We start from the raw sequence: 27,068 nt of genomic DNA on the forward strand, positions 1-27,068 counted from the left end.
TCTATTCATTTTTGACATTTATTTACTTTTGAGAGACAGAGACAGAGCATGAGTGGAGGAGGGGTTAGAGAGAGGGGGAGACACAGAATTCCAAGCAGGCTCCAGCCTCTTAGCTGTCAGCACAGAGCCCTACGTGGGACTCAAACTCATGAACCGTGAGATCATGACCTGCGCCGAAGTTGGAGGCTGAACTGACTGAGCCACAGCAGTGCCACGGTTCCTGTACTTTTTAGAACATATTTAAAAATAATGCTGCAGCTGAAATAATTGCTTACAATTTCCCAAACAAGTCTCAGAAAGACATCTGCTTTCACGAATCAATTTTACTTAAATTGGGGGCAAGGGTGATGAAAACTAATACCTTCATATTATTACAATATATTGTAATGTATTATTATCATATGGCATAAAATATAAATATATTATTAAATCATGTAAAATTGTATGTATTTCTGAACCAAATAATAAACTTCAAATAAATTTCCAGCTTCAGTTGTCATTTTCTTGGTAGATGAAGAAGGGTGGTGAGATGGTTAATTGTTCACAAGACCTCTGCATTCAGACAGATCAAGTTGTGTCCCTCAGTTGCAGGAAATGTGGCATCCCAGTTGCATCACTTCATAGCTGTGATGTTTACATTACCAGCACACAGAATAATTTCTCACTTGTAAGTGTTTCGTAAATATTAGCTGAATGAATGAATGAATACATGAAAATTATTATTTGATTAGTATCAGTCTCCCTTCCTAGACTATAAGCTTCTTGAATGTAGGAGTAGAGCTTTCTATAATGATCATTGTTTTATTGCATTTCCAAGATTGAACTGGAATTTGGCATGTCAAGTATAATATATGTGGAAAAAAATACTCACATGTACACACTTACAGAGAAACACCTAGATCTTTCTCTTTCATCCCATTCATTTTTGCTTTTAGAACATTTCCCTGAGAATGTTAAAATGCTGCAAGTTGTGCTACCCTTATAAAGGTTTATCATACCACTAACACAATTATCACCCAAGTAGGAGGCCTATGGTATACGAATTTTAACCCAATAATACCCTGAAAAATGATATTTCCTGATGTTGATTGCCTCAAGAGCAACTAAGTTCCTAGCCAGGCTGAATTCATTTAGAAGAATTTTCACATATTTAACATTTAATAAAATTATGACATACATTAAATCTTAATGAAATGCACGTTTTCAACCTTCTTATGAGAGCAGAGGTAATAGAAAGGAGTCTGTAATTAGAATTAGAAAACTTTGGTCTAGGTCCTGGGTCTGCTACTACAATTTGTGTGTCCATGTATGAATCACTTAAATTCTCTCATTTCAGCATTTACCTTTGAACTTGCAGAATATAATGTTTAACCTACCAATATACCTGCATTGTTATGAAGAACAAATGAGATCATGTGTGGTAAAATGCTTTGTGAATTTTGTGAATTGTAAAGCACAGTATCCATATGTTTTCCTGTTATTTGGTGGTTCCCGGCCAGGCATACTCCAGACAGTTTGACCAGTTGTTCTGGAATATTTGACAAGCTGAACTTCAAACAAAAGATATAAACCTAAAATGGGCCCCTTTGGACATCTAGACGTTTCATCTTTCTAACTACGGCCGTATTTGCTGATGTAGCAATGGGAGCAAAGTTTGCCTTTGTCATCAATTCCCAAATTTTTCATTCTGAATAGAAAAGAGAAACTCTCTCCATAGGTGCTCCACAACTCCTCTCTAGATACACCTACCTGCTGCCACGCTACATTAGTTAGCATAGATTCATGCTAACAATGAATTAATCACGCTCATCGAACGGTCTCTTTTTGCATATTATCCATCTATATTTTGCTGCTATTCTATGTTCATTTGTGTTTCTATGAATAAAAATGTAGTAACAAATTATTTTCAATGTTTTCAATATATAAATGTTTTAAAATAAAACAAACTACTGTTGTGATGATGGCAGATATTTTTAAGGTGCTTATTACTTAGTTCACAAGAGTGATGCATATATGCTAGGGGGTCAACATCTTTGAAAATTAGGAACTTAGGTGGAAAAGCTCCACTTCCAAAAATAGCTTTGAGGTTGTTCTGAGTTTTCTGTAATTTTTACTGTTTCATAATTGTTTCTGATGGCTCAGTGTCAAATATGGATTTTGTGTGCGTGCGTGCGTGTGTGTGTGTGTGTGTGTGTGTGTGTGTGTATTAGCTGAGAACCATGGTCATATATGGAATATATTATTTCAAAGCTTGCTATTACAAATTTACTTTTGTAGATTTTTCCACTAGATATATGAATTTAGAGAATGCAACCTGATACCAAGAGGAGAAAACTCTTTAAATCTATGAAGGTCCTGATGACCTGTAACTTAAAAAAAGTTTTACTTTTTTTAAAAAATAGCTTGTTTTACTTCATGAAATTATAGCAATTTTATTTAGATGTATCAATAGTATATTTAAGCAACCCCATGCCTTTTAATAAGCAGTTTGGACTGGAAGACTCTAAAATATTTCAAACAATATTGTATTTCTCAGATATCAACCATTAATGGATGCTTGAATATTTTACATACGCTATTTTAACTATCTTAGAGAGTAAAACTCAATTTAGAACATTAAAACTCTCTCTCCCTACTAAATAAACCATAGGTGTCCCCTACACTTCTGACACTAATGCAATTATTATTAGCTTGCAATTCTTATCTGAGACAGTTATATAGATAAAGTAAGCCCTAAGTAACATTAAATCGGCCAATTTGACATTCTTCTCAGTAATGACCCTTATATGGCTATTTTGCTGTAGAATACGAGTATGATTAAGTAATAGCAGTTGGGTCTTTACTGACATTAGTTATTTACAAGTCACTTATTCTTACTTTATCTGAGCTCTTTAGGTCATACATAATAAACATTTATTAAAAGTTTTGAAACTTCTAAAGATTATCTGTGTATGTATAAGTACACAGATATAAAATAAATATTTGTAGACTCCATCCTACCACAAAAGATACTTTAACAACAAGGATATCTCACAAAATTGAAGTCTTATAGAACCAAAAATATGCAAATTTTTTCATTCAGAGATATTTTTCTCAAGCTGTCATTTGAAAATTAAAGTTTTATTCATCAACAGAGTGTTTTATTAAGAAACTATTTCCTCATTATCTAAGGAGCATTCCCCCAACTTGTATTGGGCAAAATCTTAGTATGTTACTTTTCTTATCAGTTTATGTATGGTCTGATTCCTCATTGTTCTTTAAAAATGGAGATATTACAAATATTTTCTTGATTATTTTATAATATTTTTGTAATAAAATAATAAAAGCATATGAAAATACTTTGGAAACAAAAAAGTTTCTACTATAAGTTGGAGGATTAGAAGATTTCCATCGTAGAACTTCAAACAATCACCCAGGAACTGGATTAACAGTAAAAAAGCTTTACTTTAATGGACATTACTAGTGAATTCCCCTTTCAACTTGGAGGTCTTGAGGTTGGAATGTAATTTCCCTGCTTAGTGAGCCACCCTGTAGACACAGAGGTTTGTTCACATGCAATACACATATGGCTGAGGTGAAGAGAAATGTCACACAGCATCTTGAGGAAGGAACCAGAATGGAACACTGAATCATGCTCAGTTTCAGAGAAATCTTCTGAAAAATTCCTTATTCAAACTAATTCAGAAACCATTCCCATGAAAACTCAGGCATTTACACTTAAGTACATTTTTTATGTGTCCAGTGGTCTGGGGCATAAACTTCCCCCCGCCCCGCCCCGCCCCTGTATTAGTCAACTTGTGTTGGAATAATTCTATACAAAATCAGTTATAAAATCTTAATGGCTTACAACACATGCATTTGTTTTTCTGCACATATATATGTGGAGTAGGTGTAGTGTCTGTTTCAGGCTATAGATTGAGCTCACACCAGCTCTGTAATCTTTCATTTCAGGACCAAAGTTGAAGAAGCAGTCATTATTTAGAGTGTTTTTATTTCTTATGGTGCAGTGTAGGGTAGTTAGAGTGCATGCCCAATCAGGCAAGTCCATACAAGCACATTTAAAGCCAGCTCAGCTTCCACTGAACAAAGTAAGTTATATGGCCAAAAGTCAATGAGGCTGGGAATTATACTTTTCCTGTGTGAACTATGGCATGGGTGAAGGTAAAGAGAGAATTCTAAATAAATCATACAATCCGCTATACCCTCAAAGGTGAAAGACAGGTTAGTGCATTTGTATACCTCTTAGAACAAAGACAAAGTCAAACTTGTGGTAAGACTTTCAGGATTTAAGAGGCAACATAAATTACATTTGATGATATAATTTTAATACAATTAGTAAGTTATCTGAAACTGGCATCTTTCAATGGAGTCATTAGTGGGAGACAAGATCCACTGATCTTTTGGATTTTTTTATATCACGCAAGCAAGGTACTAACTGCCCTTTGTCCAGGATTTTATTTTACAGATTTTTTTTTGTTTATTTATTTTTGAGAGAGAGAAAGAGAAACAGAGTGTGAGTGGGGGAGGGGCAGGGAAACAGGGAGACCGAATCTGAAGCAGGTTCCAAGCTCTGAGCTGTCAGTACAGCTCTGAGCTGTAAGCACAGACCTTACAGTTGGTGGGCACACACCCACCAAGTGTAAGATCATGACCTGAGCCGAAGTTGAACGCTTAATCGACCGAGCCACCCAGGCACCCCCAGAATTTTTGTACAGCAAATAATGTTGGAAGATAGAGATAATGTCTCCCTCTTACGTAAACCTTATAATAACTTAAAATATCCCCCTTATTATGTATTACTTTTCAGGATTATACATGTAAATAAAGCTTGTTAATTATGTTGTTCAAATTATCTGGACACTTACAGAAGTTTTTGTCCCCTTAATCCACTGAGAGAGCTATATAGGTACATAAAAGTTCAGAACTGTAATATTTTCCTGTTGAAATAAATGTGTTTGATATTATTTACAGACTTCCTTTATAATAAAGATGAACAATAATTAATAATAAAATAGAATAATTACAATAATATACTATAATAAAAGTTATGTGAATGTGGTCAATCTCTCCCAAAATATCTTATTGTACTGCACTCACCCTTTTCTTCTTGCGAGGATGTGAGATGATAAAATGCATATATGTCACATGAGATGAAGTGAGGTGAATGATGTAGGCACTGTGACATAGCTAGCATTAGGTTACCATTGACCTTCTACCCATATGTCAGAGGAGGATCATTGGCTTCCACACTGCAGTTATAATGGGTAACTGAAACTATGTAAAGGGAAACCACGGGTAAGCGTAGACTACTCTGTGAACAAATACTGCAGATGCTCACAAATCATCAGGCAAATATTTACTTTCTGGCTGAGGTCATGACAATGACAATGTAATCCAGAAGCCTGAAGTCGTGGTGATAGTTTTCAATTCCCCAGAGTTCAGAAATGGTAGAGCTTGTAGCTCTCTTGGGAGGTCAGTTCAAAGTCATCGTTGTGACAGCCATTCCTGGATTCTATACCTTATCAACCAACAGTTTTAAACAATTACATCTATTAAATTTCTTTCTTGTAAAAATTATCTAGAGTAGGCTCCATCTGTCACTGAAACTCACACAATACACTAACTGATAACACAGTTCTAGTGATCGGTATTTGGACTTTATGTTGGGTTGCTCTTGATAGCAGTATATTAATTTATTTCTGAAAAGAATACCAGTAATTTGTACATGGCAAATTGCAAATGAGTTGCCTAAGTTATCCCTGTTGATGCCCCTTAAGCAGATGAAATGGAGGCTACTAAGAGAATAAGGAATATAGGAACATAAGTGAATGACTATTTCATGCACTGGAGAGTTTAAGCTGCTATAACATGATAGGCTTTAAGTCTTAAGTTCTTGAATAAAGACACAGGAAAGAAAGAAAGAAAGAAAGAAAGAAAGAAAGAAAGAAAGAAAGAAAGAAAGAAAGAAAGAAAGAAAGAAAGAAAGAAAGAAAGAAAGAAAGAAAGAAAGAAAGAAAAAAAAGAAAAAAAGAAAAGAAAAGAAAAGAAAAAAGAAATTTATATGATTGCCCTAAAAGAAAATCAGAGCCAGATGTTCTGGGTTGAGAAAATACAAAATACATTAAATTCTCATATCTTATGTACTCATTGGAGCACACACTGGGAAAGAACGGAAGACCGATACTGAGAATAATGATATTTGAAAGGATTTATTTCATTCAAATTACCCTCAAACTTCCACTCCCACTGAGCCTAACTTACCAGCAGAAGCAAGCCTTGCTTACAGAGCCTGGAGGGGTATTAGCTCATGTCCACACCCACCACCTGCCAGTGTCTATCAGCCCTTTACATTTTCCAGCATGTGGTGTCTAGGGGACCAGACACTTATATACCAGACACTTACAAGAAATGCAAGACTGTGGTTAGTTATATTGGGCAAAAAAACTAAAATTATTGTGTGGGAGTAATTTCTGAAACACAAGACAAAAATAAAAATAAATAAATTTAAAAAAGAACATGCCTTTGCATGGATTAAAATCATTCACATGAATATATATATGTGTGTGTGTGTGTGTGTGTGTGTATATATATCAGACCCTGTACTGTCCATTAGAAATGTAATAGGGATTATATATGTAATTTCAATTTTAGTTGTCACATAAAAAGTAAAAAATAATAGATGAAATAAATTTTACTAATGTATTTTTATCTGATATATCCAAAATATTGTTATTTCCAAACAAAATCTATATAAATATTAAGGATGTATTTTACTCTGTTTTTACTGCCTCTTCAAAGTCCAGCATGACTTTACACTTACAGCACAGCTCAGTTCAGATGCTAAGCTTGCATCAGAAACACTTGATTTATTTACACGTAAAAAAACTTACAGTTGAGAAAGTAGATTTACATCTCCAAGATGTATCAAACAGACTTCAAAAATTTCAAATACCAAAATATGATTTTCCATAAATATTTACATCGACTTTAACAAAACTGGTTCATCAATACTACAAGAATTATTTTGACCTAGAAGAAAAAGCATATAATTTTCAAAACTATTGCTACCCAAGTTAGATAAATTCAATCCTTCTTGTGTAAATATAACATTATTATTGATTTGTATAATGAAAAGTTTCAATTTCAATATAAATTTGTGTACCTGTCTAGCTAAGACACATAGAAGCTCTTCCTTTCCTTGAAGCTCCAAATTTAGCTTGTTCATGAGCAGTATGATTTCATGATTGAAAATGTAAATCACACTGCCATTTTTTTATTATTGCATATTTGGTAAGTGTTTCTTTTGTTCCAAGAAAATCTTGAATTGGAATGAACAGTACGATAAATCTTTGTAAATAAATCTTCCATGACTCAATGAATGAGAGTGGGTAAAGAACACAAGATTGTTAAATTCATCATATATTTTTTTTAATTCCATAAACTAATACTGATTCAGAGCATTTGCATGTATATATATGCAAATGAATCATTTTGACAATTACATCCATTTGCACCTTTCACAGAGGTGGCTCTAGAAAACTGAGTACAGATATTTCTAATATGTAACATGCAGCAGAATGGAATAAAAGGAGAATATCAGTCTCTTGTACAGAATTACAATAAATATAGATTTTGACCAAACATACGTAGTGTCTGATGTAAAACTATTTTTTCACATATAGCTAAAATTCTTCTTTGAAAAATAAAAATATTCAAATATACATATATGTATAATATATTCATATGTGTATATGTGTATTCACAAATTTTACTTTTTATTCCACAAATGGGAATTTGTTTATAAATCTGGAGCTTTGTTGATACAAAATACTCAAAATATTAAGGGTATTTTTATCTACTTCATGAGTCTTCTTAAATTAAAAATCATTTGCAATTTTTCTAATTTTGATTCCATTGATTTTTCATATTTTTAGAAGTCTTTGATTCTATGGATAGTCTTTTTTCTTAAGTCCCTAATTAACATTTACAAAATTTTCAGAATTTATATAAAATAATTTCTTACCATTTCTCCACCTAAAAATATATTCCATGGTGCAAGTATACAAATCATCTTACAGGTGAATAAATTTTCAAGTTCAGATTCTTTTAAAAAGCTTTTAAAATATTTTTGTTGAACATTTAATTCTGATTTCAGGAGAATGAATTTATTAGTTATTTTTTGGGTGTTGAGATAAAGAAAAAAATCTTCTTATCAAATGAACTATGCCTTTGCTAAATATATCTCCTAGTATTGTTCACATTATTCTGTTGATTGTTGTTTTTTTGTTTTTTTACAAGACACACAGCTTTCTCATTTTGTTCTACCATGTCAAACAGTAATTGCCATTTGTGGCAAAATTTGCAATGTATTTTTCTCCAGTATCTTTTTTCCTTTACTGTTGTGTTTGTGTTACTAGTTTCTGCATCCCCACTTAATTCTGTACCAATAACATGTCTCTATTTCAAATTTATAAATTTGTCCATAGAAATTATTTAGAAAAATAGTTATTTACATAGCAATTAAATAACAATAAATTTTATATATTATAAACACTATAATGGTAGATTAACAACTATTTTTATCTAGATATCACCTGCCTATATAAAATATTTAAATGAACATATTCAATGTTACATTATTGTGTAAAAAAATATTCAACTAAATCAGTTGACACTAACTTGATAAGTGATGGGTTTCTGCATAACACTAGGACCTAAGCGCCAAAGAGGTACATTATCATTCAACAATATCTTACAGAATGGAACAGTTAAAGTAAAATGTAATCCTCCCTAAACAATGAAGTTGTTTTAGAGAGAAAATTATTTTATAGTCTGTGTTTTGACACATAAATTGAAATTAATTAAAATTAAAAAAAAATTAGACATTAATCCCTCTGTCATATTAGCAACATTTCTAGTGCCTAGTAGACTCATGTGGCTAGTCCAGTGTTGAATAACACAATTTTACATCGAAGTTGGTTTGAGCAAATGAGTGAGGCTCAGTTGTTTTTCTCATTTTGTTTGACTAAAAGCTGGAGTTAGTGGTGACAGATGGCAATGAAATTCAGATAGCCAAAGGAATCCAAAGACTTTAAGAGATGGGGACACTGGATTAAATTTATTATATGCCTCAAAGAATAGCAAAGAAAGTACTCCCTTCATTATGGCAATGGAAAGTACATTGATTAAGGGGGTGTGTCTATACTTCATAGGTCAGGAATGATTGTGAGACATAATGTCCATAAATTCCATTGAAATGGACTACCTCATTTGAATGTAGATATAGGATCCTAGGATCTAGAGGACAAGCGAAGTCAATAATTAAAAGAGATAAGGTAGACATGGCTATCAAAATAGACAAGTGAGTAAGTGTGGCATTCAGAACTTGAAGTTCATTCATCTTTGGCAGTAACTAATTGCTTATAGGCCTCTTTGAACCAAGAGATGGGCAGTCCAAAAATGTCCAAAATACTACAAGTCTACAGAACAGAGGCCTGACTTAAAGTCCCCTCCCTTTTGAAGAATCATAGTCCTTCACCCAATTCCTAGAGACCCAAGTTGTAGACCTCCCCCACAGAAGCATACAAGTATTTAGAAGAATAACCGTGTACCAGAGAATTGGAAATATCAATATTTCTCTGGCATATCAGAAGTTTGTTCTTTGATGATATTAATTTCTAGAGAACCAAAACACCACTGTGGGACTCCTATCACCATCAGATCCTATGATCAATGGAGTTTATGTGAGTCTGTCTCACAGTGCATTCAGTGCCTTCCTGTGGATTTATTCTGTGATTATTTGTACAGTTCCTGTGTTGTTCAGTTGAAATAGATACACAGCACCAGGCAGAACTTAACCACTGCCTTTCCAGAATAGTGCTTCGTGGTAAGAACATATAAGTAGAATCTGCCTATAGAAATCTCCCTCCATACAAAAATAAACAAAGTGGTACTGTATTCTTGAAAGAATAGCAGACATTAGTGCTACCATCCAAGATCCGAAAGATTCACTGGGAGTATTTGATATTGCTTCTTCAATAACTCATCCATTTGACCTTTGGGGTAGATAGTTGGGCCTTGGAGAATGACAATAGTTATCATAATCAGAGAGTAACTCCAAACGCAGCTTCCATTTCAGAGATGGAATGGGGAAAAGCAATTGAGGCCCAGGCAACTGAAATGCTTATACTGCTACTTCAAATGCATTTTTATCTGTTCCAATGAACAGAAGATGGTAGAGGCAATTTGCTTTCACTGGAAAGAGGAAATAGTTCTTGTATATATTGAATTGCCATCACTGACTACCAACCATGCATCAGCCTGTAGCACCAGTCACAGACTTAGAGGATGAATAATTTTATACCATGCTTCTCATACCTCACAAATTTTGATCAAACGTTTCATTTTTGAGCAAAAGAAATGATTCAATGGGCTAATATTCATGGGATTCACTGATATTACAAGGCACCCTGTCACTAGAAGCCAGAGGGCTCATGCAATGGCAGAATAGCCTTTTCAAGAGTCATTGTTCCTAATGGGAGCTAATGATTTCAGAGATTGTGGTAGTGTCCTATAGCATGAGGTATATGCTCTAACCAGCAGTGAATATTTGGAGCCGTTTCTCCCATAAGTAGAATACATGGGTCTAGGAATCAAGGGATACTTCTCACTATAATTCCTAATGACAGCCATACAAAATTTTCGTTTCCAAACTTCTGACTTTGAGTTATGTCTGCTGAGATGTAGCTTTCAGGTTTAGGAGAGAAGAGTTTCTACCAGGAGACCCAAAAGTCATTTACTGAATGAGAATTTGAAGCTTCCACATTTTTCATCTCAAATGAAAAATAAATATTTGTATATTATAATTAATATATATTATATACATATTTACTCATTCTAAGTAATCAGCCTACACAATTATGAAGGCTGAGAAGTCCCACAATCTGCAGTTAGGAAGCTAGAGACCCAGGAGTCAGCAGTATAGTTCCAATATGAGTCTGAAGGCCTGAGAGCCAGGAATCCTAGGGCTGGGAAGACCAAAGTGTCAGCTTAAATGGTGAGGCAGAGAGTGAATTCTTTCTTCCTCCACATTTTTGTCCTTACAGCCCTTCAACAGATGTGAAAATTCCCACCCACACTGGAGAGGACAATCTGCTTTTCTAAATCTACTGAATCAAATGTTAATCTCATCCAGAAACACAGTCACAGACATACCCAGAAATAATGTTTAACCAAAAAAACTGGGCAGCTCATGACATAGCCATGTTGACACAGAAAATTAACTACCACAATGCCAAAGTTGAAATGTAAACAAACAACTCAAAATATTATTTAATATATTATCATATACTTACAGTAAGAAAATTTTATGCTTTGGTTCATCTTGTCTAGAATTCACTTTGAATTAAAAAATCATGCCATCTATGTTCTATTTTTTGCATTTAATATACACAATATATTTTTAATAGATTTTAAAAGTTCTATTTTTCTTTCCCCTTTGTTTTCATTTTCCTAGAAGAAACAGAAGTAACAACCATACATTTGAAATTACTGGAAAAATACCTTCATATATTTTTACAAACCTACAATAATGTTAAAAGCTCTAATGTGAGAATCTTCTCTTCAAGTGAAAGATGAAAAAAAAATGGGGTGGGAGATAACCAACCCCCCTGAAAACAAAGAGGCAGCTAAGTTGAAAACTAGTATTATGTAGCAGAACTTCTAGAAGTGTTGAAAATTCCAGAATATTTTACGTAAGGAGTTACGATGAAGTCAAGTCCCAAATCGTCTTTTTATATTAAAAAGAGACAAAAGGGAGAGTCTAATGAGCTTAAACCCCTAGACACAGAGATAATGAGAGCAAGAGACCTTGGTCTGTAGGCAACAACTCCCTTTGTTTCTCATTGAATACCCTCATCTAGTTATTAGTTCTTCCTCCAGTAATCTGTCAAACAATGAGGGACTAGAACTTTAAAAGGTGCGTCGCCACAGAAAGCAAGCTAGTGCTGAGCCAGTGGAAAGGGGAGATGATGAGATTGACATTGCTGACACTGGAAATCTGGTGATACAAAGATGAGTTTACAATCAAATTACTCTCATATTCACTTATAGCCAAATAAGTAAAGAGGCCACCTGTAAAATATTTTCCCTACGAGTAATGTGTGGAGACTATTATAATAAACCCATGTTTTAGGCAGAAAGAAATGCAGTGGAGGTTGCTAGGCATACAGGTTGTTTAAGACGAGGCAAGATCTTCCTAAATGAATGATTCATCCATAGTAATGACACTAATTCATTATCGAGTTTCAGTTTATATCTATTTTCATTTTTTCCAATCTGTTGCAGTGCAATTGAAGTGGTGGTTTGTTGTGTTGTTGTTCGAAAATGTTGTTTTAAGTACATAATTTTACTCCATTTGTGCCAGGAAAATGCCCAAACACCTTCATTAGAAATAAAGCAAATCTGTTCAACAGTACTCTGAACAGCAGGCACTATATGCTTTATTGAACAGAAAAGCTTTAACAAACCTTATCTTGTACAATGTTCATTCTGCCTGTGTCTGTTTATGTTCTCGAACTTCCTGAAAATGTGGGTGCAACAGCAAAGTGGTGTTTAGCTACCCTACTCTCTTGGCCAGGTGGTTGATTGTATGGTTTGGCATATTTTTTGCAGGTGGTATACAAAATCATATATACCAGCTGCTTGGCCCACTGAGTAATACTTTGCTAAATGACACAGCCCCAGCCATACATAACAACATATAATGATGCTAGAATGATATCTTCACTAGATTCATTTAGCTCTGAAAAGAATTCTCTAAGAAAGACATTTCATTGCCTTCATTTCTGTTTCATGCTGGGTAATGTTGGCAAGAATTATTCATGGCACATGTGAGCAATTCAAAAAAAAATATTGAAAAAAAAACAAGGCAGCTTTGCAGAGGTGTGCTGTCTGCTTGATGACTTGGCATGCCGCCCCCGGTGCTTGGCACAGCACCCTGGCAGCTGGCACAAGGGATATTATATATACTTGCCATTGGGCCTCTACTATGCTACTTGCTGTGCACGATCAATATCGACCAACTGCATAAACAACCGGATGAACCTTGTATCTGAGGGATAGCAAATAGCATTTGAATTATTTTACATAAATCTGAAAATGTAATCGCGGTTGACATTCCTATTAGTATTATATCTGAGCACGATGATCATAATTGAGTAACATTAAATGTAGTTTATTGAACAGCAGTCCACTGCTTGCTTTACTGTGACTATGATCTGTGTAATGAAACCAGCAGTACGAAAAATTCTCTCAGTTGGTACACTTCCTGGACAGCAGCCAAGGTATTTATTGCTATTTATGCAATTAATGGCTATATTGATTCCTTTTTTTTTCTCTAGTAAATAGTAGATAAGTTGTGCTATGTTTTCTTAGCTCTTCAAGGTTTGTTTCAGCTGTAATTAATGTGACTATAAGAATAATGCTCAATTGTTCTTAGTAACTGTTTTTCATGTCTGCAGCATTTGCAACATACACATTGCTTTCTGGTTTGAGATGATTAAATTGATAGCGGCTCTATTGCCAAAATAGTCCCATATGCTGAAGTATGATTTATTAATGTTCAAAAATCAGAAGGTAAAACTTCACTAGCCAAAAGGCTGTGGTGGTTAATCATCTGTTCTTCCAGCTAATTCCATAATCCTCAATGTGACAATCAATTCATCATGCTGAAATAGCAAATTCACATAAATCATATTTCCAAGTTCTACATGCAGTCAATAAAATATATTGCACATTTCCCATAAATTATGTGATATAATGTTAATTTATTTTTCAAATTAAAAACTTTAACTACCCTATGTGTTTTTCCATTGTGCCTATAAAGTAATGTGCTTCATACTGGCACATCCAGAAGATCACACCATGCACAGGGAAAGAAGGTTTGAAGTCTTCCGACTTTGAAGGAATTCACAGGAATATTGGACGCTCTACGTCCTCTAAGAAAACCAAATGCTCTAATATTTTTCCTACTTTATTCCTATTCCTTACAGGCTAGAATTCAAAGATCTTTTCTTAGTATATTTTCCAACAAGGAGGGGGTGGGTATAAGAAGGAAGTTCAGAGTTGGCATAATTTTTGTATTCTTTCTATTGGAGAACCCATGTGAATTCTCTTCTTTTCCTTTATTTCAGCCCCACACATCATTCTATTTTCATGGGGGTAAACTCTACAACTCCCTTCTTTTTTAACATTCTGCTCTAAAATCTATTTAGTGTCCATAATAACTAAAATATGGTCAGTATAGAGTTCCCAACAACTTCAATGGACCACATGATTCATAACCATGGTTTATGGAAGTAACAGAAGTGTGTAGGGAAGAAGCTTTCTGCCTTTAGTGGGCACAATCCTCAAATTCCTAAATATGAAATTTACATGGCAAGACAAATCAGTTTAAATTTGCTCTACTTGATCAATCAAACTACACCTATTAAGTTAAGTAGCATTTCATAATCCTGAATCCTCCCTAAAGAAGGATCCGTTTGAACATACGTAGGGCTAGGAGAGTCAAGAGAAATAACCTTACATTTAAGGAACATTCTGGATCACAAGTTCACAAGTTTATTTGCCTCCCTCTTCTATCTTTTATTTGACATTTCTGATAAACCCTTTGTATCACAGTACTTTGCTTCTGAATTTTAGATCTCTTTTTTTTTGTCCTTATTAACACAGCTCATCACTTGAGGTATCTGATCCTAATTCATCCTCTACTTCAATGTCCTGGTGGTCCCTGGGTCTGACATGCATTGCCTCCTCATGTTAGGACAGCCCACAACTTGGCTTCTGCCTACTTCCTGGAAAAGGCAATGCAACATCTGTCATACACAGTCTCATTTTGTTGATAATAAAAAGAGGAAGACCTGATTTTAGACTCATTTTAGACTCATATGTCCATCATTGAAAGCACACGAACATTTCTGTGGTGGCACACTGTCATTTCAAAAATTGTGCTTTATTACTAATATTTATACATATGAAATATTTTTTTCTGGAAAAGAAAATTTGTCTTAATGATGGGCTATCTTTAAGGCTCAAAAACATTTTGTTGCAAGAGTCACATTTACTTCAGTGAGTTCCTACAGTGTATAAAAACTGGCGAAGGAAGATGGTTCGGGGGCAAGAGCCAGGCACAAGCTGGTAGAACACAGCAACTAGCATTTGCTTGGGCACACTGGGATATGGGCACCAAGCTCTGTGAGGAACAGAAGGATGGACACATTTTATCTTACCCTGAGATGCAGCATAAGCTGATTCAGAGTAACCCCAACTGATCTAGAAAAGGCCATGGACACAAGCTCCTTACCACAGGAGGGACGAACTCTATAACACAACATGCTTTAAGCAGTATCAGAGCTGAAGCAAAACCATATCCCTTCATTCAGACAGTCTTGATCTTCTAGACAGGCAAGGTTTCCATAAATATGGTTTCCTGCAGACATGGTTAGGAGAGGCCAGGCATGCATACCTGAATCCATCTCTCTCTCTTGCTCAAAACATTTCAGTGGACTTGGGATTTCAGTCATAGCAGAGAGGATGGGGAGGGAAATAAACCTACATTGGAGTCAAGGCTCTATATTTTATCATCATTAGTTTAATATTCTGAAATCAACTGTGATAACATAAAATGCAGATTGTGTTCTCAAGAGAAACCATTAGGAAAATAAGGCAAAATTATATAGTTTAAAAGTCAACAGAAGAATAAAATGTCACAATAAAAAAAATATATAGATGCTACAAAATAAGGCAGCAAAAAAGCTGCAGAAGAACAACAATGATACAACACACAAACTGAAAGCAAATACTGAAATGGCAGATATAAATTCAACAATATAGGTGAACTAAAAAAGCAGAGATAGTGAGACCAGTTAAAAAACCAAGACTCAACTATATAGTGTTTGCAAAGAACACACCATAGATTCAGAAACACAAATAAGTTGAAAGTAAAAGGATGGCCATTTATATATATGGCAAAGAACATCCATGGAAGAGCTGGAGTGGCTCTATTAATATGAAATAAAATGGACTATAAGAAATGTTATTATAGACAAAGGATGACATTTCATAGTGATAAAGGGGTAAGCTCATGAGGAAAATGTTTAGGTACTTAATAACTGACCCCAAAATAGCTGAAGCAAAACTGACAGAATTGAAAGTATAAATAGGAAATTTGTCAATAATCCTCAGTGAATTCAATTTCCTCATTCTAAATAGTTTATAAGACAACTAGATAAAGATCAGCAAAAATGTAAAAGATTAGAACAACATTATTAAGTAAACTGATAAATTGTATGAATTGATATTTTTAAAACAAGTCACCCAAAGACTGTAGGATACAAATTATTTTAATTCTTCATGAAATACTTTTTCTGGATGGACTACATGCTGGGCCACAAAACAAGTATGAATACATTTTTTAAGATTAAAATTGTATAAAATATGTTTTCTGACCAGCCAGAATTAAACTAGAATCTTCTATAAAAACAGAAACAAAGTAGAAGTCTAGGATTCTAGTTTGATTTCCACCAAAAACCTGTATTCATGAGTAAATCACAAGCCATTTTTCTGAAATTGAATACTCATGTCACCTTATTGAGGTACTGTAGGGAAAAGCTAAAAAGACAGGCTGGTTAGAAAAAGAGAAGCAATTTCTATGTACAGTAATATAGGAAGACCTAACATAATTTTGAAATTTGGGCTCCAAGGAATATTATCCTGATGCTCCTTACCTAACCTTAAGCACCCAGAATTGTCCTTCAGTTGCCCTTTGGCCCTGGACAATTTTCTAGATTCTGCAGGGAACACTGACCAATACAATAAGATTTTTTATTGGAATAACTACAAGTTAAGGAGACAAGTTTTTCTCTATTAACTAGAAGTACTATTGACTTACATGCACATTGTATGTAATGCTAGGAACTCAAATGATTTTTTATTTTTATTTTTACTTCTTAAAAACTCTTTATTCATTTTTTAGAGACAGAAAGAGCATTAGCAGGGGAGGGGCAGAGAGAGGGGGACAGATGATCCAAAGAGGGCTCTGCACTGGTAGCAGTAAGCCACAGGGGCTTGAACCAATAAACTGTGAGATCATGACCTCAGCCAAAGTCGGTTGCTCAACCAACTGAGCCACCCAGGCACCCCTCAAAGGATTTTTTAAAGATTGAGTACATATCAATAATACTTATAAGGTTTTTGGTTTTTTTAAAACCAACTATTTTTTAAAATAGATGACTATAGTGAAATTGAAATTTTCTGCATAGATGCTGAGTATTTGCAAACATTAAAAAATAAAATAGGCACATGCAAGGAAAAGGTTAATTCAGCAGCCCTGTTTGATTCTGTTCTTGCTTATGTTGGTAGCCATGATGATTACACTTGGTCAAACTCTGAGAACCAACCAAGTGGAATTTTCCCGGTTGCTGGGGAATGATACTACTTTACATACCCAAAGAGGGACATCAAGATGGACCAGGTTGTTAGCATGCTCAGAGTAAACATGAAGATTTAGGGTTGTTCATCTGATGCCCCGATTGGGGTCTGCACCATGGCTGGTCACATGACAGATATATGATTTGTTCTCTTTAAGAAATTTGAATTTGAAGACTTAGGCTTTTTTTGGGCAAGGATACTGGTACATATTCCTGCAGTTTGCTGGTGGACAAAAATGTTCATCTCTGGAGGAAGGACAAAAAAGCCTCTTTGACTGATTATTCCAGCCCTTATCTATGTATTTTTTTTTCCTGGATGTTCCTGTACTTTTTTTTTCTGTAATAAATGTGAGTCATAGGTATAATTTTATGCTAAGTCACGTGAGCCCCTCCACTGAATCACTAAACTCACACGGCCGTGGGAGCACTGAGAGAGCAAATTTCATAATCATTTAATGAATTGGTTTATTATAATATAAGTGATACACTAAAAAAATATCCCCCATATAATTATTCGTGATTATCTCTTTTTCCTTTCAATACCATTAAAACACTCATATGAGGTACCCAGTCAAATTCACAGGTACAGAAAGTAGACTGATGTTTGCCAGGGGTTGAGGACAGGGGATCATGGAGAGTTGTATAATGGGTTCAGAGTTTTAGTTTTTCAAGAAAAAAAACAAAATTCTATGAATGTGTGATAGTGATGATTCACAATGTGTATGCACCTAATGCCACTGAACTGTGTACTGAAAAATGGTTACGATGGTAAATTTCATGTTATGTATATTTTCTCACAATTTATTAAAGTAAGTAATTTATAACTTTAAAAAATACAGTGTTTTAATATATAAAGCTTAAAGTTGGTTGGGGGGGGGGGTCACTCAATAAATGTCTTTTCTTCCCTGTATTTAATTTCTTTTAACTCAGTGACCAACTAGCTATGTTAACTAAGGTGTTTGAACAAATTAAAACTTCCCAAGAAAAAATAGTTCATTCTTTCCCATTCTTACTGTTTCTCCCCTATTTCAGAACTGAAATTTATTGTCTAATTGTCCATGATGTCACATGACCCTATGAGACCAGAAGGATCTGCTTACAGCCCATATCCCTTTCCCATTTAAATATCTTTTTTGATTCCTCAAATCAAGTTATAATATACTTCAATTCCCATAGTCTAGTCTTCAAGACCCTTTATTTGGCCTTAAGTCACTACCTTTCCCTTTCCCTTTCTGCAAAATACATTTCCAATCCTGAATTTCTCACTCATACCCAAGTATGCCATTCTCTTTTATATCTCTAAGCCTCCCTCTGAATTTCTATAGAGAATTACCTTTCCCCCTTTTATGACACGAGATAGGGTAACGTGTGACAGAATGTATTTATTGTTCAAGACCTGCTTCGATTGTCACCTCCTCTCTGAAGTCCTCCTCACACCAGATTTTTCCAGAATTAACACTGATTTGCACATTATCTTACAAAAGCACTGGGTCTACTCCTCTTTTGTGGTACCGTAAGAGCTGCATAATTACATTCAAACTTTTCCCTGCTCCTTGCAAAGGGAGGATTAAACTTTTCCAGCAGGATGATGTCAATCTTGGCTGTGTTATTTGGTCTGGCGAGTAAAATATGAGTGGAATTGATGGGTGCCTCTTCCAGGCAGAAAATTTGAAGTCAGAAATGTTTCACAGGGAGGCTATTCCTTTAGCTTGAGTTCTACAGTGAAAATGACATAGGGAAGAACCACAGTGCAACCATGATGACAATCTTAGTTGTTAAAAACCACTGTGATTTGGGGGACATTGGTTATGACGTAGATTATCCTTACTGATACAAGCACTAACTGTGCTCTGTTTTATTAATTTGTCTATATATCTGGCTGTTCCATGAGCTTCAGGGTATCAGAAATTGTTATTTATCTTTATTATTTCATTGCCTCGCACTTTGTTCAGTTCGTAGATACTCAATATACTTTTTGTATGAATGGACAAATAGATCAAAGAGGGGATAAAGCTTTAGAGCTACTCCAGTCATTATTGTTCTGCTCAATTATGTGGAGTTATTTTTCACTGCATCAGAAATGTTGCTTACTCAGTATTCATACATATGAGTGTTTTCATCAACTGGTTTGTTGGGTTAATGATTTGGTCATTCCTTGAAGAGACAGTGATTTAACCTAATAGAGATCAAAGCTACTGATGTTTCCTGAATTTAGATTAGATAAGTATTGCACCTTTCTAGTGTGTGTTTCACCATTTTGTTTATGGAGTGTGAAATATATAGCCTTGTGCTGTTTCTGCACCCTTCATCCATGCATAGCCAACAATATACTGTACGCCCCATTTCTGCTAACCTTGGCAAATTAGCAGAGGTATTTGGGTAATCAGGCAGTTGAGTGTTTGTGTAGTTTATCACTTTTTATGAAAAAGGAAATGTGTTAAGGAGGATTAAGCAGAAGAATAACTATCAGAGGCTTATATTTAGAATATTGCTGTAGTAAAATGAAAAAAAAGTGATGCCAAGTACTTCATTAAAAAATATTGAATTTCATTAGTAAGGTGCTCTGACAAAACCCAAACCACACAGTCCATTTCTTTTTCTTGTCAGTGAGAGAAGAGAGAAACGTTTATTTTCCTTTTGTCTTTTATATTTGAGAGCACTGGTCCACCTTTAATTCCGTGTGACTAGCTATCTATATTTTTTTAAGCTAAGATTGCAGTCCTTTGAGAACAATGTTGACAGCTTTGAGCTGACAAAGAATCATTATAATCAGTGCTGAAGATATGAAATCACAATGAGAAAGAATTCATGTTTACAGTAGCAGGGACCACACACTGTGATAGTTTGCATTAGAAACTCAGCAGGTGTAGTATGCAAAACTGAATCACAGTAGAGGATTTGAAGACCTTATGATATGAAAAGGTCATTTTTGTTCAACTACCTGTCTACTGTGTTAAAATAAAAATAAAATATTTCCATCAAATTCTGCAGAAGATTACAAATTGTGTACACATGAACTCAAAGCTTCCATGGCGTTTATGCAAAATTATATTAATTATCTGCCTTAATGTCAACATCATTTGAGTGCCAGATACAAAAGAAGTTGAATAAAAGCATTACAGATGACATTATACATGTGCAGGAAAGAAAAAAAAAGCAAATTAGAAATGGTAGATCTTAAAAATATCTAAGAAAACAGTAACAAGTGTTCAATTGTTAAGGGGTGGACTGAGCTGTAGAGATGAAGTTTTGACAAAGTAATAAAGACAGGGTGACACTGTATGTTTAAGGGATGACATTCACTGTAACCGCTGAACATAATGACATCATTTCAACTCTACTCTTCATATAGACCATGGGAAAGGTGGTTATATAAGGAAAGTTAGATTAGTTGTACCCAAAGAATTGTCAAGTAATGAATTTTCATTCTTATAACCTACTTGTTCATCTCTGTTTTGAATGTTTGACATCTCAGTAATATTTCCCTTCCTATCTTTCACTTAGTCATTCTTTGTTAGTGATTTATAAAACACCTGTTATATCAAGGCACTAGAGAATCACAGAGGTATAGAATATGCTTCCCTTTTTGAGGAACTGATGGAAGAGATGAACATATAAACATAACTACAATAATGTCATTAGACATATGGGAACCACAAAGAAGAAATCACTTAACCCTGCGTAAGCTGACAAGAATTCACAGAGGAGCTAGCATATGAGCTCAGAGTTTTTTTCTATGGGTACTTGCTTGCTGGGTAAATAAATGGGTCATTTCCTGCAGAGAAAACATTACATAAAATGCATAGAGAAATCAGTAAGCAGTTTTCTGAAACTGGCCTCCATAGTGTGAAAAATGGCTAAATGGAAACAGATGAATGGTGGCCATAATCCAGATGACTATATTCTGAGAAGTATAGGTTTTATCCTATTTAATGAAGATTCATAGAAGGGTATTAAGCAGGGAAAAAATATTAACTGGTTTACATCTTTTAAAAGAATTTGAAGATTTTTCAGAGGAAACTAAAAACTGCAGTTAAGTCGCTAAAAACCTAATACTCTCATTTTCTCCACCATGAACATTTTCAGTCTTGAAAGTACTTTAAAGATACTCCTTTTAGGGTGCCTGGGTGGCTCAATCAGGATTGAGCATCTGACTCTTGATTTTGGCTCAGGTCATGATCCCAGGGTCGTGGAATCCAGCCCCACATAGGAGTCTATGCTGAGTGGAGAGGCTGCTTAAGATTCTCTCTCCCTCTGCTCCTCTCCCTACTCCTGTATGCTCTATGTCTCAAAAGAAAAGGTACTCCTTTTAAAGTTCAACTGCCTAACAATAACTTAAAAGTATTATTATGCTCTCAGTAATATATCTTGCATAAGAATTATCCAAGCCACGATAAAACCAATAGTGAAATTTCTAGTACTAGCCTTTTGGGAACAGTGGTAATATTCAGGTAATCAACATCCAGAAACCACCACCAGTGGGTAGCTTAGATGATCTGTAAGATACTTATCTCTTTAGTCATGTAGAAAAATGAAGAGGTGAAGTGGGATGATGGCCTTGAATTACTCCCGGGCCATTCTAATTCTCCACAGCACTGTCCCTAAAAGGTTACATTCCATCCTATAGTATTAGGCACTCAGAGATCTTTCACTATCTTCCTTCTAGGACCTGTTGCTTTAAATCTTTAAGTTAAACTCCGAGCTTTGTTAACCATAATTATCAGGTAGATTCCCAAGTCCGTTTAAAGAGTCTCCACTGGCTAAATTATGTCTATACATGTTTGGAAGATTATTTTAGTACTGCTTTTGTATCATATATAATACAGTGATTTACCCTCTTCATTCATTAATGAGTCTGGATTCTCATTCTGACTACATTTCAGTAACTTACAATATTACTTAGATATCCAACACCACACTCTCTTCAACCTTGTCCATTGGATATCAGGTTATTTAGTCTCCTGGGCCAGGGCTGCATGTCCCTATTCAAGAATTTGGCATATATTACTTTTTTTCCAGATTAAAAAAATCTAATGAAAAATGGAAAATCTGAAAAATTTCACAACTTGGTTGGGAAATATTTAAGAACAAGAAAAAAATACAAACATGTCTAAGTAATAACATAATTATTAAGATTTTAGAGTTTTAATATTTTAGATGAAATTCATTAAAATATCAATGAAAATCACAAATTCATTCTTCAAGCTTCTCCTTTCTGATAGCTTTCAATTTGAAACAATTCCTCAATCTGTTTCCAAACTGTGACTTAGAGTCTTAATACATTTTGGTTTTTGAATGGTATTAATTTCAATCATCTCTTTTTATTTATGATAAATAAAAGTGAATTCAGTTTCATTTAATGAGAAATTAATATCTTAGTATATTCAAAACTCATATGAAGTTTTCATAAAGTGAAGTGCATTTTCTTATATTCAAACAGATTTTTAAAAACACAAGTATTCTGTGGTTTCATTCATACATGTTTTTATTCCTTCATTTAACATGCATAGATACTTATTCAGGAGTCAAAATCTCTATGGGTACTACCTGAGAAAAGTTCACTCTTTAGTGAAAGGAGATACAGATGAACACAAATAACTATAAAAAGACTTTACACATGAACACTAGAGTATTGTGGGAGCACAAAAATGGTTCCTTTATTCTTTACATTTCAGTAGAAAATAAAGACCTAAAAAGTAACTAGAAAATAAATCATCACACTTGTGGTAATGCCAAAAGGGAGAAACACAAAGTGTCAGGAAATCATTAAAAATGAGGGCCAATTAAATCACAACATAGCTTTTCATATAATCTCTCTCTTATTCAACTGTTGATGCTACTATGTGTCAAATACTACAATAGTGTAATACCTAACAGCCACTGGTCTAGGTGTTAATACACAATATCCCATTTATATCCCATTTCATTCCTACGTCAGATCTGAGATAGCCATTACTGTCTCCATGTCACTCATGGTCAAATGGAAGATCAGAAAAATTAAACAATTTGTCAAAAGTCATATAACTATTGATATCAAAACAGAAATCTAAATCCAAAATTATCTGACTCCATAGCTCATTCTCCTCCCCCTGATTTTAAAGTGAGCAAAGCATACATCATTCTTCTATTTACAAATAGGGAAACAGATTTAGAGTAATTAATTTGTCCAACATAAATTAGAAGATAGATATTTGAAACCAGGCTTTCTGACTTATCATTTAAAATACTTTCATTTCAAGTCATTGAGTCTACTGTTTTTGTGTATGTGCTGTATGTTAGCATTTTAAGTAAATTAACGAGGTGAATACAAATTCATAGAACATTTTCTTAATGAATTTTTCTGAATGCAAAAATATGAAATTTCTTGGCATTTAATGTTTCTATCACAGAACTCTTTAAATTTTCTGCTCTAGACCTGTAGAATAAATGAATAAATCTAAGAGCAACTTCCCTTACTAACAAAACTGAATAATTAATAACCCACTGAATATCTATGACACTTCACAACTGAGACCATGATATCATGAAACCATGTTACAATAACTGATAAATTCTCAAACTCAGATTACTGGCTTTCATGAAGAACGAATGAAATTTTAACCTAGATTTAAAAACTGCGAATATGAGAAGTCATAGCACAATAGAGTGAGGTGGGTATCCATATTAAGGATCAGCCTGGTGAGAAGCACCAAAGCCCAACAAGAGTGAAAGGGGTGTCTACAAGGGGGCATGGCCTGGGGTGTTGGTGCCTAAGTGTATCCTCAGAGCTAGATGACCCAAGTCAGAATCCAAGAACAGCGACAAGAATACGCATTGAAGAGATATGGTAGAATCTAAATAAATAATAACAGTAATGATTTTAACCTTTGAATTAAAAAGGAACCAAGAATCCCCACTTAAATAAGTAGCTAAATAAATAAATAGAACATTTGCTGACAGATGTGATAATTACATAATTCAAAGTACTCCCTATACAACTCTTAGGAATTGCCAAAGGAAAAATAGTAACTTCACAGTGCGAGAAGCCTGGGAGACAGTACATTATTTGTGTGGGCAGAGTAAATATTACCAGTAATGGAAAAAAAATAAAATCCTCCATCTGATAAAACGCAATGAGAAGAACCATTATATCACTTCTATGGTATTCTGCCAAACGCACATAACCAAGATCAAGCCACGCAGACACTAAAGACAGACCCACATTCGAAGGGCTTTCTAATCTGCCTGCAATCTTCAAAAGTGTTGAGGATATGAAAGTCAGTCGAAGACTGAACAACTTGCAAAATGAAGTAGACTAAAGAGATATGGCAATTAAGTGGGGCATGTGATTCTGGATTATATTAGGTTTCATTAGCTGTTAATAAATTACCACCAATTTAGTGGCCTAGAGCAACTGAATTTATTATCTTCTATAGGTCAGAATTCCAACACAGCCTCACCCCAGTTAAAATCAAGGTATTGGCACTGCTGCATCCCTTTCCGAAGGCTCTAAAGGAGGATCCGTTTCCACGCCCATTTAGGTTGTTGGCAGAATTCAGTTCCTTGTACACGGCCCCCTGCATCTTGGGACCTGCAACTGGACATGATCAAAGCCAAATCCTTCTCTTGCTGCCATCGATTAGTCTTTGACCACAGCTGGAAAAGGTTCTCTACTTGTAAGAATTTGTGTGATTAGTTTGGGCTCACCTGGATAATTCAGGTTAATCTTCTCAGCTTGTGGTCCCTAACCTTAATCACATTTTGCCATGTAAGGAAACCTATTCACAGGTTTTGGCCATTAGGATTGAAAATCTTTGAAGATGTGCATGGTGGTGGGGCGGAGGGGAGGATTTCTGCCCACCACATGTGACTTCTTGTTCTAAAAGACATTAGTGGGTAACTTGGAAAATTAGAAACAGTTTTAATTTTTGAGCAAGTACCACTGATACTGTGTGACTTTGGGCAAATGTACAGCCATCTGAGGGACATACGCAGATAACCTGATCTTTGAAAAGGACAGGAGAGTACAGAAACCAGTTTTGCCTTAGGGCCATATTTCTGTAGTATGTGTTTAAGCAGCATGAGTTAGCTAAGCTGTTTGTCGACGCTAACTGCTTGCTTATATTTGTAGAACTTTTCGGATTCATTTTATTCAACTGTTGTGCAGTGATTTTATTGTTGAAAGGTAAGAATAACTAGAACCACTCATTCTTATCCCCTAACCTTACATTTCAGTTAAAATTCTATGTCTCAATCAGTGCAGTTTATATGATAAAATTGCATACAAAACTCCTGCATAAAGATATATTAAATCAGGAAAAAAGTTTTGGTTGGTTTCTTCTAGTTAATATTTTATTTAGTGTATCTACATGAGAGTATAGTAACTCCTTTAGTGTAGTCAGTCTTTGTTTTTGTTTTTGAAATTTGCTTTAGTTATTTACTTTGGAAATTCATTTACAGGCAAGAGCAGTTTAATCCCAATTTTCACTGTATTTTGCCTACCAAAATAGAAATCAGGTCAAAAACCCCAGAAGAATAAAGTAATTAACCTGAATACCACATTGAATCGGTTTTCCTAATATAGGTGCCCTGTAAATAATGCATGCTTTCTTTAAAATGATCAAACCAATAATGAATAAAGGAGAATATTTCCATTTATAGACCCATAAGTTGGCAGCTGTGGCTGTGACTGTTTCATGTATGAGGTGTGTGTGTGTACAGCAAAACTCACGGAAATACAATTATATGCTGATAAATACTATAAATGTTTAATTCCCGAACCTGGAGAGGCTTACTTACTGTTAATTGCTTCAAATCATTAACAAAGAGAAATTGAATAAAACATCTATTGTTATAAAAATGACTTGCTATTCACCAGGAAAAGATAAATGATTAGAACAATTTGCCTTCCATACTCTAATTTCAATCTAAATGTCTGCTTAAGTACAACGTAATATACAAATCATTCATTAATATTTTACATTTTGCCTATTTTAGCTTTTAAATATTTTACAAGATGTTTCTTTCTGAAAATAATAATTTCAAAAGCCATATTAAAATCACAGTAAAACAGAGTAAAAAGTAAACTTCAAGACATTAAATGATTTACTTGATGTTATATAGTCAATAAACAACTGAATTAATACAAGTTTTGAAGTTTTCAGAATTCCAACCCAGTCATTTTCCCACTAAATCATAAAATGATGAATAAAACCTGAATACAAAAGCTTTAACCAAACTTCTTATACAACCAGTAATTAAGTTAATTTTAAAAATGTATTTTCTTTTTAAGTATACAAATGTTTTATATAATTTTTTGCTAGCATGGTTTTTGACTATAGTATATTTTAAGTTTTTAAATAATTGGGCCCCTCATGTACTATGATTGAAATCATAAAGAATTATAAAATCACAAATTTTTAAAGAGGAGTGGATAACTTAGTTATATTTTTTGTTCATATTTTGTGATCACATTGTCAATTGGTAGCATTAAGGTAATTACATTGCTATTAAGAGAAAAAAGACCTTTGCTGGCTTTTTGGTCCTAGATAATGAGCTCATGTGTATTTACTTGTGCTGTATTTAATGACACTTTCATTTTGT

General features: G+C 34.4%; 1 long non-coding RNA gene across 1 annotated transcript; it reads right to left on the minus strand.

Moving 5' to 3' along the window:
• Window positions 1-414: 414 nt before the first annotated feature.
• LOC122199257 lies at window positions 415-11,437 on the minus strand. The gene is made up of 4 exons (XR_006193444.1): window positions 11,355-11,437; window positions 6,891-7,029; window positions 4,866-4,937; window positions 415-689 (listed from the first exon to the last, which is right to left on the minus strand). It is a non-coding gene; the product is annotated as an uncharacterized LOC122199257 (long non-coding RNA).
• Between the last annotated feature and the right edge of the window lie 15,631 nt (window positions 11,438-27,068).

The sequence above is a fragment of the Panthera leo genome, chromosome A1, assembly GCF_018350215.1.
Source record: "Panthera leo isolate Ple1 chromosome A1, P.leo_Ple1_pat1.1, whole genome shotgun sequence".
Classification (NCBI taxonomy): Eukaryota; Metazoa; Chordata; class Mammalia; order Carnivora; family Felidae; genus Panthera; species Panthera leo.